The 9,405-nt window shown below is 41.0% G+C and overlaps 1 long non-coding RNA gene across 1 annotated transcript in view; it reads left to right on the top strand.

The window, feature by feature from the left end:
* Nucleotides 1-9,405, top strand: part of LOC108368168 (uncharacterized) — a 16,533-nt gene that overhangs the window by 5,730 nt on the left and 1,398 nt on the right. The window lies entirely within an intron of this gene.

Genomic DNA, 9,405 nt, shown 5'->3' with positions numbered 1-9,405 from the left:
GACGAGGAGTGTATGTGGCGTACGTTTGGGAGAGTGAGCCTTTTTACTCCAGAATGCGTGTGCAGTGGCTCTCATTCACGGTGGAGAGAATACAGAGGTGGCGCCCACGATTGAGAGAAATGTAGATTGCGCCAATCGCGGTACCGCTAATCCGCTCTTTGTGATTCTGACAGAATCAGCTGTGTGCGTGACGTCATCTTGGTGCAATTGTTGATTGTGAGCATTTGAAAAAACCAAATAACAATTTTAATATATGTGCGTTAATATTTTTGCGTGGTTTTAATCAATTATTGAGACATTACAAAGGAAAATGAAGTGTTCCGTGGCAAAGTGTAATAGTAAAAACTAAAGGAAAGCGTGCGATATAAGATTTTTTTTCCGTTTCCTACGGACGCAAATCTGGCGAAAAAGTGAAAGCAGTTCTGCCGGCGAGGAGATGCATTAAACACCAAATCGAGCTATGTGTGCATGAAGCACTTTACTAGTGAAGATATTGAAATTAATATTTTTACTGCTGGTATGAGGTAATGCACCAGTGGATAAGGTCGCCAGGCGCTAATTCAAGCGGCATCTTACCGCGCTGTTACGTACCTAATACAAAACAGTGGCCAAATTATTTTACATTTAAAAGTTCAGCTTAAATTATGCTTTACTTACATAGAATATTTGTTTCCAAAGAAGCCACACTCATGCATTCTCTCGGAAATGGTACAAAAGTCATCAAATAAAAGCTGTGGAGTCAACAGCTGTGGAATCTATGGTGGTTGGCTACCGTCCACAAATATAAATATGCACTCAGCATGGCTTTTTACAATGGCGAGCCCAAAAATTCACTTTGCTGCACACCTTCCTTTTGGTCTACATGAAATTGCAAACACTGTTAATACATCAATTTTTTCATGTGCTAAAATTCGCACTTACCTAAAGGGCTACATGTCCAAAGTTATTGCTACGTGTTTCTAATTAATCAATCTCTGTATATTTATTGATTCCTGCAAAATTGGGCCATGCAATATTAAAATTAACACATTTTTCTGCATTGTTCACATATTTTTATATGCTTTTTGGCATTTCTCTCTCGCAATTGCACCAAGATGACGTCACGCAAAAATTACGCTCAAAAATCATCTCTCATTGGCGCAATCTTGTATTCTATCATTCTTGGGTGGCGCCGATGACGATACCGCTACTCGGCTCTCAGTGATTTTGACAGAATCAGCTGTTTTGGTGACGTCATAGTAGAGAAGACAGCAATAGTGATGTGCTCAGTCAATACTTTCAAGTATTGATCGATATTCGGTAACGATTTAAAATGTATCCAATACTCTCGATACTCGGTACCAAAACATTTAGATTTCAAATAAAAGTGCACACAGGCCAAAGATATGGAAAAAAACGGCTCAGGGGAGACTCGCCAATAGAGCCAATAGAGCTTTTAATACTGATTCAAATGAAAGATGTATATATGTCGGTTCCAGGCCATAACGCAGAGAAACTCTCACTTGTTTGAAGCATTTTTGTTCCAGCTGAATCGGAAGATATCATTTTTGGAGGCCAAGGGGCAGATTCTATAACCAGTTAGCGACAATTTTCGAATCGGTATAGGGTTTGTTGACCTATGATATTAAATATTGTTACACCAACAAGTACGATATCGATCCGAAACTTGTCGCTAACTGGTTAGATCTCCCCCCTGAAAAGCTTCTTCATCCGTCAAAACATTTTTCTTGAACCTTGGATCGACTAAGGTTAAAACTGATAAAATAATATTTTTCTGTGGCGATAAGTTCAAGTGTTTTAGCCGATATCATATAAATTAGTAATGAAAGTTTTTTCTAAACCTGAAATGCATATAATGGCGAGGGTTTAATGTAAATAATCGGTATCGGATACCGAAAAGGAAGTATAGGGTACCGAAATCTTTTTTAAGTATTGGGTACCGAGTATTGGGGACAATTCAGCACATCACTAGTCGCCCTCATTCTCGCCGCTCTCAGTAGTCAACTCTACGATGACGTCACGCTAAAATTACTCTCACGAATTCTGCTGCAATCGGCGCAATCTTGTATTCTATCATTCTTGGCTCTCATTGCTATACGTGTATTAGTAAGATTTGTTGCCCCCTGCCCGTTTGCCCATGATTTTCCCCTTATCTAGCCCGCGAAATGGGCTCGCTTGCCCATACGGGCAAAAAAGCCCAAACGGGCAAAAGTGCCCATGTCTGGCTAAGAGGGTAGATACACAGGAACGGGAGCAGAAAACGACATTCGGAAAATTAAGTGAAAGGGTCAGCAGCAAAACTAAGAATTTTTTAACCTGCGGCGAAGGTTGTTGAATATTAATTAAATAAAAGATTTGAAATCCACTTTTAATTGTTTTACTCAAGCCGGGTTCAAAAAATTTAGTTTATTGCCTACAAAATTTAAAAAATTCTTATTGGCTCCTGATCGTCGTATTCGAAATTCGGTATGTCGGAGGACTTGTCTTCGCAACATACAATAGCTGGAGCGAATAGCGCTGCCAATCTTGCAGCTTCGAGCCACGTGCCCATACACTCATTAATGGATCGTCATTTGCAAGCTCCGGTGCCAATTCTGCACCCTCGACCAACAACTTGCCAAGTATCGAGTCCAAGGAGTCCGCGAATAATGTCGAAGTTGATACACTTTCATCGCTAGCAACTTTTTGCATTTCCAATAATTTGGAATATAGTGTTCCCCCAACAACAAAATCTCGGGACCGCTGGAGGGACATCCGTTACCATTAGAGGCTAGATCAGGAGGAACGGGCCGCACTAACACGTACGCCCAACCTCTGACTAGAAATCGCCCCAGCAGCTCTTGTCATTCCATATGTTCCGCAACCTCATAAGCGACGAATTACAATGCGCAAGATATTCGGCGCATATCTGAATTGCTACAGGAACAGAGTGAGATACTTAAGCAGAGGGAAGCTCTGGTGATAGAACAACATGCTTTTTTGGATCGGATCGACGCAATCCGTCTGGAGGATGACCCCGTCGACCATCCGCCTGCAGTCCCGACATTGTTTACCAGTAATGATAGGTCAACTCAACAAATACCGCCTACTCTAAATTTAGGCTGTGTTGCTACACCAAGAGAATGAGCATCGAACCTATGCCATCCGCCTCTTGAACGTGATTTTTTGCCTGGATTATTGAATCGTCAGCCACCACTTTGCAATCCATCGGCCACTGTAATGCAGACATTATTAGACAGAATCGAATCACTGGAACAACAACTGCATGCGCTACCAACAGAGAACAGAGGATGGTTTCCTCAACAAACGGCTGATATGCCAAACCAGCAATCCCCACTAGCGCCCATAACCAGCACTGCCTATGGCGTAGCTCCTCACCGACGTCTGACGAAAGACCAACTTGCGTCTCGTAAATGCCTTCCTAGAGAACTACCGAAATACAATGGCAAGCCAGCGGAATGGCCCCTCTTTTATGCCGCGTACAATCAAACAACCAAGATCTGTGGATTTTCCGACGAGGAAAACCTAATAAGGCTCCGGCAAGGATTAGAGGGCCCAGCTCGCAACGCGGATAAGAATCTGCTACTACATTCTTCTTGTGTTCCGCAAATCCTTTCAACGTTGCAAATGACATTCGGGCGTCCCGAACTAATAATTAGCGTGCTGCAGCAACAAATTTGCGAACTACGAACACCATCGGAAAGTCAACTGGAAACCATCGTGGACTTTGCCATCGATGTGCAAAATATATGTGCAACTATTAAAGCATCGGGGCTTGCCAGACACCTCANCTGGGCAAAATATATGTGCAACTATTAAAGCATCGGGGCTTGCCAGACACCTCATCAACCCTGAATTGTAGCAAAAACTTGTGTCGAAGCTGCCTGGATCACTACCGATGTATTCGGGAGTACACAAGCAAGGCCTGTCAAACTGCAAACTTCAGACTTTCAGTGATTGGCTCTTTCATCTGGCACAAGGAGCCAACTGTGTGCTCGTACCAACTGAGCCAACGAAGATGCGAAAACGTGGGGCTGTTAATCATCATCATAAGACGGTAAGCCGTATCGTTTGTAAGGGAAGTTGTAGTGCTTTGTCTAATTGCGACTATTTCAAGGAAATGTCTCGTAGCCAAAAATGGGACACCGTACGCCAGCTGAAATTGTGCTACCGGTGCTTGAAAAAGCATTTAGGGTCTGACTGCAAATCGAAGGCTACCTGTAACGTAAATGGATGTACTCGCTACCACCACCCATTACTGCATAACGAACCTTCGGTTACCACTAACGAACAAACGTGTAAAACCAACATGAAAACACAGATGGCTAATATCAACGCTCATAACGTTGGCGAAGAGGGTACACTTTTCCGCGTCTTACCTGTAGTTTTGCACGCGGGTGCTAATAGTGTGTCAACATATGCCTTTATAGACGACGGCTCCTCTCTCACTCTAATCGATGAAGAACTGCTGCAACAGCTGAATGTGAAGGGCACCCCACAGCCACTTTACCTTCGCTGGACAGGCGATGCACATCGCTACGAAGACGATTCAGTTACTCTCGACCTTGCCATATCATCCAAACACGGGAATGAAAACTTGCCTCTGAAAGCAGTACATTCTGTTAAGAAGCTCGATTTGCCCACCCAATCGCTTGACGGGGCGAATCTGCAGGCAAAGTTTAAATATTTAAGGGGCTTGCCATTACAGTCGTATAACAACGTAACATCGAAACTTTTAATTGGGCTAAACAACGCCGCACTTGGATCCGCCATTAAATCCAGATTAGGTGATGACTACGCGCCTATATCCGAGAAAACTAAGCTCGGGTGGACTGTCAAAGGCCACAGATCTATAGCACTTCAAGGTGCAACTCAATACGTCTATCACATATGCGACTGCTCTGAGCATAAAGAACTTCGTCAGGTTGTTAAATCCCACATTTGTCTCGATAATTTAGGTGTGGTGGCCAATACCCCAGCGTTGATGTCTAAAGATGATGAGCTTTCCGTAGAACAGCTAGAGCAACACACCGTTCGAGTAGGTGATCGCTTTCAAACTAGCTTGTTGTGGAAGTATCCTAATATGCAGCTACCAGACAGCCTGCCTATGGCAAAATATCGCGCGAAATGCTTGCTGAAGAAAATGCAACGTGACCCAAAACTTGCTGAGCAGCTTCAAAATAAGATTGCCAACTATCTGCGAAAAGGATATGCCCGGCGAATGACATCCGAGGATGCTGCCGCCAAAAGATATTGGTACTTGCCTGTTTTTGCAGTGAGTAATGCTAATAAGCCAGGCAAGGTTCGCCTGGTGTGGGACGCAGCTGCTACGGTAAACGGTGTTTCGCTTAACACTATGCTCTTCGCCGGCCCTGACCTGACAACCCCACTTCTATCCGTTTTATTTAAATTTCGACAAAAACGCGTCGGCATCACTGCCGATATAGAAGAGATGTTCCATCAGGTGCGGATCCGTCCTGCGGATCAAACTTTTCTGAGTTTTCTGTGGTACGAGCAAAATAATACAGAGAGAGATGACGTTCGGGTCGAAATGTTCTCCGAGCTGCGCTCAATTTGTAAAAAAAAACNCGTTAGAATTCTTAAATCTTAAGGGCGCGGAAAGAGAACTCAAAAACACATTCGGGCAACTCGACCGTGAACAACTGACCAAGACCTTTACGACACCAGCAACTAAATGGCACTTTATACCGCCTGCGTCTCCCCACATGGGTGGAGCCTGAGAGAGGCTTGTACGTTCCATAAAGAACGTACTCTATCGCATCATGCACCACACACAACCGAACGACGAAGTTCTTCGAGCAGCCTTAATGGACGCAGAAATGATAGTTAACTCGCGCCCACTGACTTACATCCCATTGGATCATGAAAACGATGAAGCACTAACACCCAACCACTTCTTGTTGGGTAGCTCGAGTGGCGTTAAACCAATTGCTGAACCAGTAACTGAAGGTGTTTTATTGCGACATAATTGGCGATCTTCTCAGCAACTTGCCGACGCCTTCTGGGGGCGTTGGGTCGCGGAGTACCTTCCCATCATAACGCGAAGAAGTAAGTGGTTCGATGACGTAAAGCCGATCGAAGTTGACAACATTGCCTATATAGTCAATCAAAACAATCCAAGAAACTGTTGGCCAAAAGGAAAGGTAGTTAAAGTGCACACGAGCCCTGACGGAAGGTTAGGAGTGCAACACTTAAGACTGTATGTGGCGTATATGAGCGACCTGCTGCCAAAATTGTTATTCTCGATTTAATTTCGGTACACCCTGATTTACAGGGTATACCAGGGGGGAGTGTTGCAAACAGTCTGGCAGCATCACCACCGAGAGCTTTGCTTCGCGACAAATAAAGCTCAGCGTGAGTCGTTTGCTGATATGATAAGCGACAAAGGGGAGAAACTGAACGGTTGAGTTCGTTCGCTAAGAGGTTAGATACACAGGAACGGGAGCAGAAAACGATACTCGGAAAATTAAGTTAAGGGTCAGCAGCAAAACTAAGAATTTTTTAACCTGCGGCGAAGGTTGTTGAATATTAATTAAATAAAAGATTTGAAATCGACTTTTAATTGTTTTACTCAAGCCGGGTTCAAAAAATTTAGTTTATTGCCTACCTCTACCTCTTTTTAAATGACTACATTTCATTAACCTGTGGGAAAATGTTAAAAAATCAAATGAAGCTGTAGTTTTTGTCTATGGAAACTTTTATTTCATGCATAATTACTTTACAGCCATCACAAGGAGATGTCCCACCAGTCACACTTTAAATATTCTATGAAGATTATGTAAAAACCATTTTTATTGAAAACGAAAGCTTATAATTCAAGTTTTACAACACAAATACATCGTTCGTGATAGTTAAGTGTTTTGGCTAAAATTCATCTTTGAATGCACAAGGGTAAAATAGAGCTCTTTTCAGTGTCCCACTAGTCACATTCCTTCAAATGATAGTTACAGAAACAGGAGGACATTCCTCCTCAAAGGAGGACCGTTGGTAAGCTTATGTTTTACATATGAAAGAAAATCCCTATACTCTGTTGGCACGAACTCGAAAGCAAAATCATGGAGCTGTTTATAGTTTTAATATATTTTATATAGATTTGGACCACAAAATTTCTTAAATGTATTGTGTGTCAAAATATATTCGAAAGACTGCACCTAAACTCTCACGTTCTCTGCCCCTGGCCAATTTTTAAGCTCTCATCCTCTGACGAATCGTTCAACCAGAACTCCGTTGTGCAAATTAAAATTTTCTTTTACCACGCTTTAATGAACTCGCTTTCTTTTTTATTTCATTTTAATTTGCACAAATTTACATATGTTCACATGTATAAGCACACTATTTAGTTTGCTCGATCTGTAAACAAAGCTTCTCAGCGGTGAAAAATATACTATTGTAACAACAACGTAAACCAGCGAAATTCACATTAGCGCTATTCTTCATCGAATGAGCGCCATAATACCAAATGAAAATTCGTTCGATCAGCACTTTCGACCACAGTCGAAGATCGAATGCAACTCATAATAGGGGCCATAGTTTCTCCTCATAAGGCAGTGACTCTCATGCATAAAAAGCAACCTTGAGCTCCGACTCTATTTTCAGTATAAATTCTTGAGTTTAAACTCACTCCATCAGTGCAAAAGTTGAGTCTGAGCTTACTTTTTTGCATGAGCCCCAGTAAGGTAAGAGGAACTTTTACACTAGCTCAGTTTAAGCATTAAAACGTGCATACTCAATAGCAATAACTGGTTCACACAGTTAACGTATGATTTATTTCCATACACTTACATAACAATATAATGATCACCTTCCACGAATTAAGTTTCTTTGCAAGCACTCGAAGCAATTTTATTCTCTACATACTACCATCACATACACTATATGNGCAAATTAAAATTTTCTTTTACCACGCTTTAATGAACTCGCTTTCTTTTTTATTTCATTTTAATTTGCACAAATTTACATATGTTCACATGTATAAGCACACTATTTAGTTTGCTCGATCTGTAAACAAAGCTTCTCAGCGGTGAAAAATATACTATTGTAACAACAACGTAAACCAGCGAAATTCACATTAGCGCTATTCTTCATCGAATGAGCGCCATAATACCAAATGAAAATTCGTTCGATCAGCACTTTCGACCACAGTCGAAGATCGAATGCAACTCATAATAGGGGCCATAGTTTCTCCTCATAAGGCAGTGACTCTCATGCATAAAAAGCAACCTTGAGCTCCGACTCTATTTTCAGTATAAATTCTTGAGTTTAAACTCACTCCATCAGTGCAAAAGTTGAGTCTGAGCTTACTTTTTTGCATGAGCCCCAGTAAGGTAAGAGGAACTTTTACACTAGCTCAGTTTAAGCATTAAAACGTGCATACTCAATAGCAATAACTGGTTCACACAGTTAACGTATGATTTATTTCCATACACTTACATAACAATATAATGATCACCTTCCACGAATTAAGTTTCTTTGCAAGCACTCGAAGCAATTTTATTCTCTACATACTACCATCACATACACTATATGGTTTGATTTGATTGTTTCTATATTTTTAGTTGTATATCGATTTTTTTATCGATATTTATCGATTTTGTTATCGATATTTATCGGGTTTGTTATCGATATTTATCGATTTTTTTAACGATATTTTTATTGATTTTCTAATCGATTTTGTTATCGATATTTTGATGGACGTTATATCGATAGAGTATGAAGATAAAAATGAAGATAATGGAAAAACAGAATAACATTAATGTTATTAAAACGAACAGTGGTAGGGATCTACATTAATAGAAAAAAAGCGAAAAAATATAACCTTAAGCAAAAGCAGATGTGTGTATGTATAGAAAGATAAGTAACGTAAGTTTCACTTCTAAAGTGTGACCCAGGCGCACTTACTTTTTTTATACCCGAGCGCACTTGTGCACAAGGGTATTATAACTTTGTTCACATAACGGTTGTTTGTAACAGGCAAAACGAATCGAGATAGATATAGACAAATGTATACATAAATGATCAGAATGAAAAGAGAAATCGATTAAGCGGTGACTGTCTGTCCGTCCGTCCGTCCGTCCGTCTGTGCACACGATAACTCGAGTAAAAATTGAGATATCTTAACGAAACTTGGTACGTGAACTTCTTTTGGGCGTGGGACGGATGGTATTGAAAATGGGCGAAATCGGATAATAACCACGCCTACCTCCCATATAACGGTAATTTTAAGAAATACGAAAACTGCGATATTTTAGTAACTACTGAAGATAATTCACTCAAAATTGATATTTACAATGAGTTTTAGACGAAAAATAAGAATATTATAAAATTTTGGCAAATGGGCGTAGCCACGCCCACTTATGGTTACATGTGTATATCTTGGTAACCGCT

Source organism: Rhagoletis zephyria, unplaced genomic scaffold (assembly GCF_001687245.7).
Source record: "Rhagoletis zephyria isolate East Lansing unplaced genomic scaffold, Rhagoletis_zephyria_1.1 Rzeph_scaffold_02985, whole genome shotgun sequence".
In the NCBI taxonomy this organism is placed as follows: Eukaryota; Metazoa; Arthropoda; class Insecta; order Diptera; family Tephritidae; genus Rhagoletis; species Rhagoletis zephyria.
This window is presented reverse-complemented; position numbering and strand designations above follow the sequence as displayed.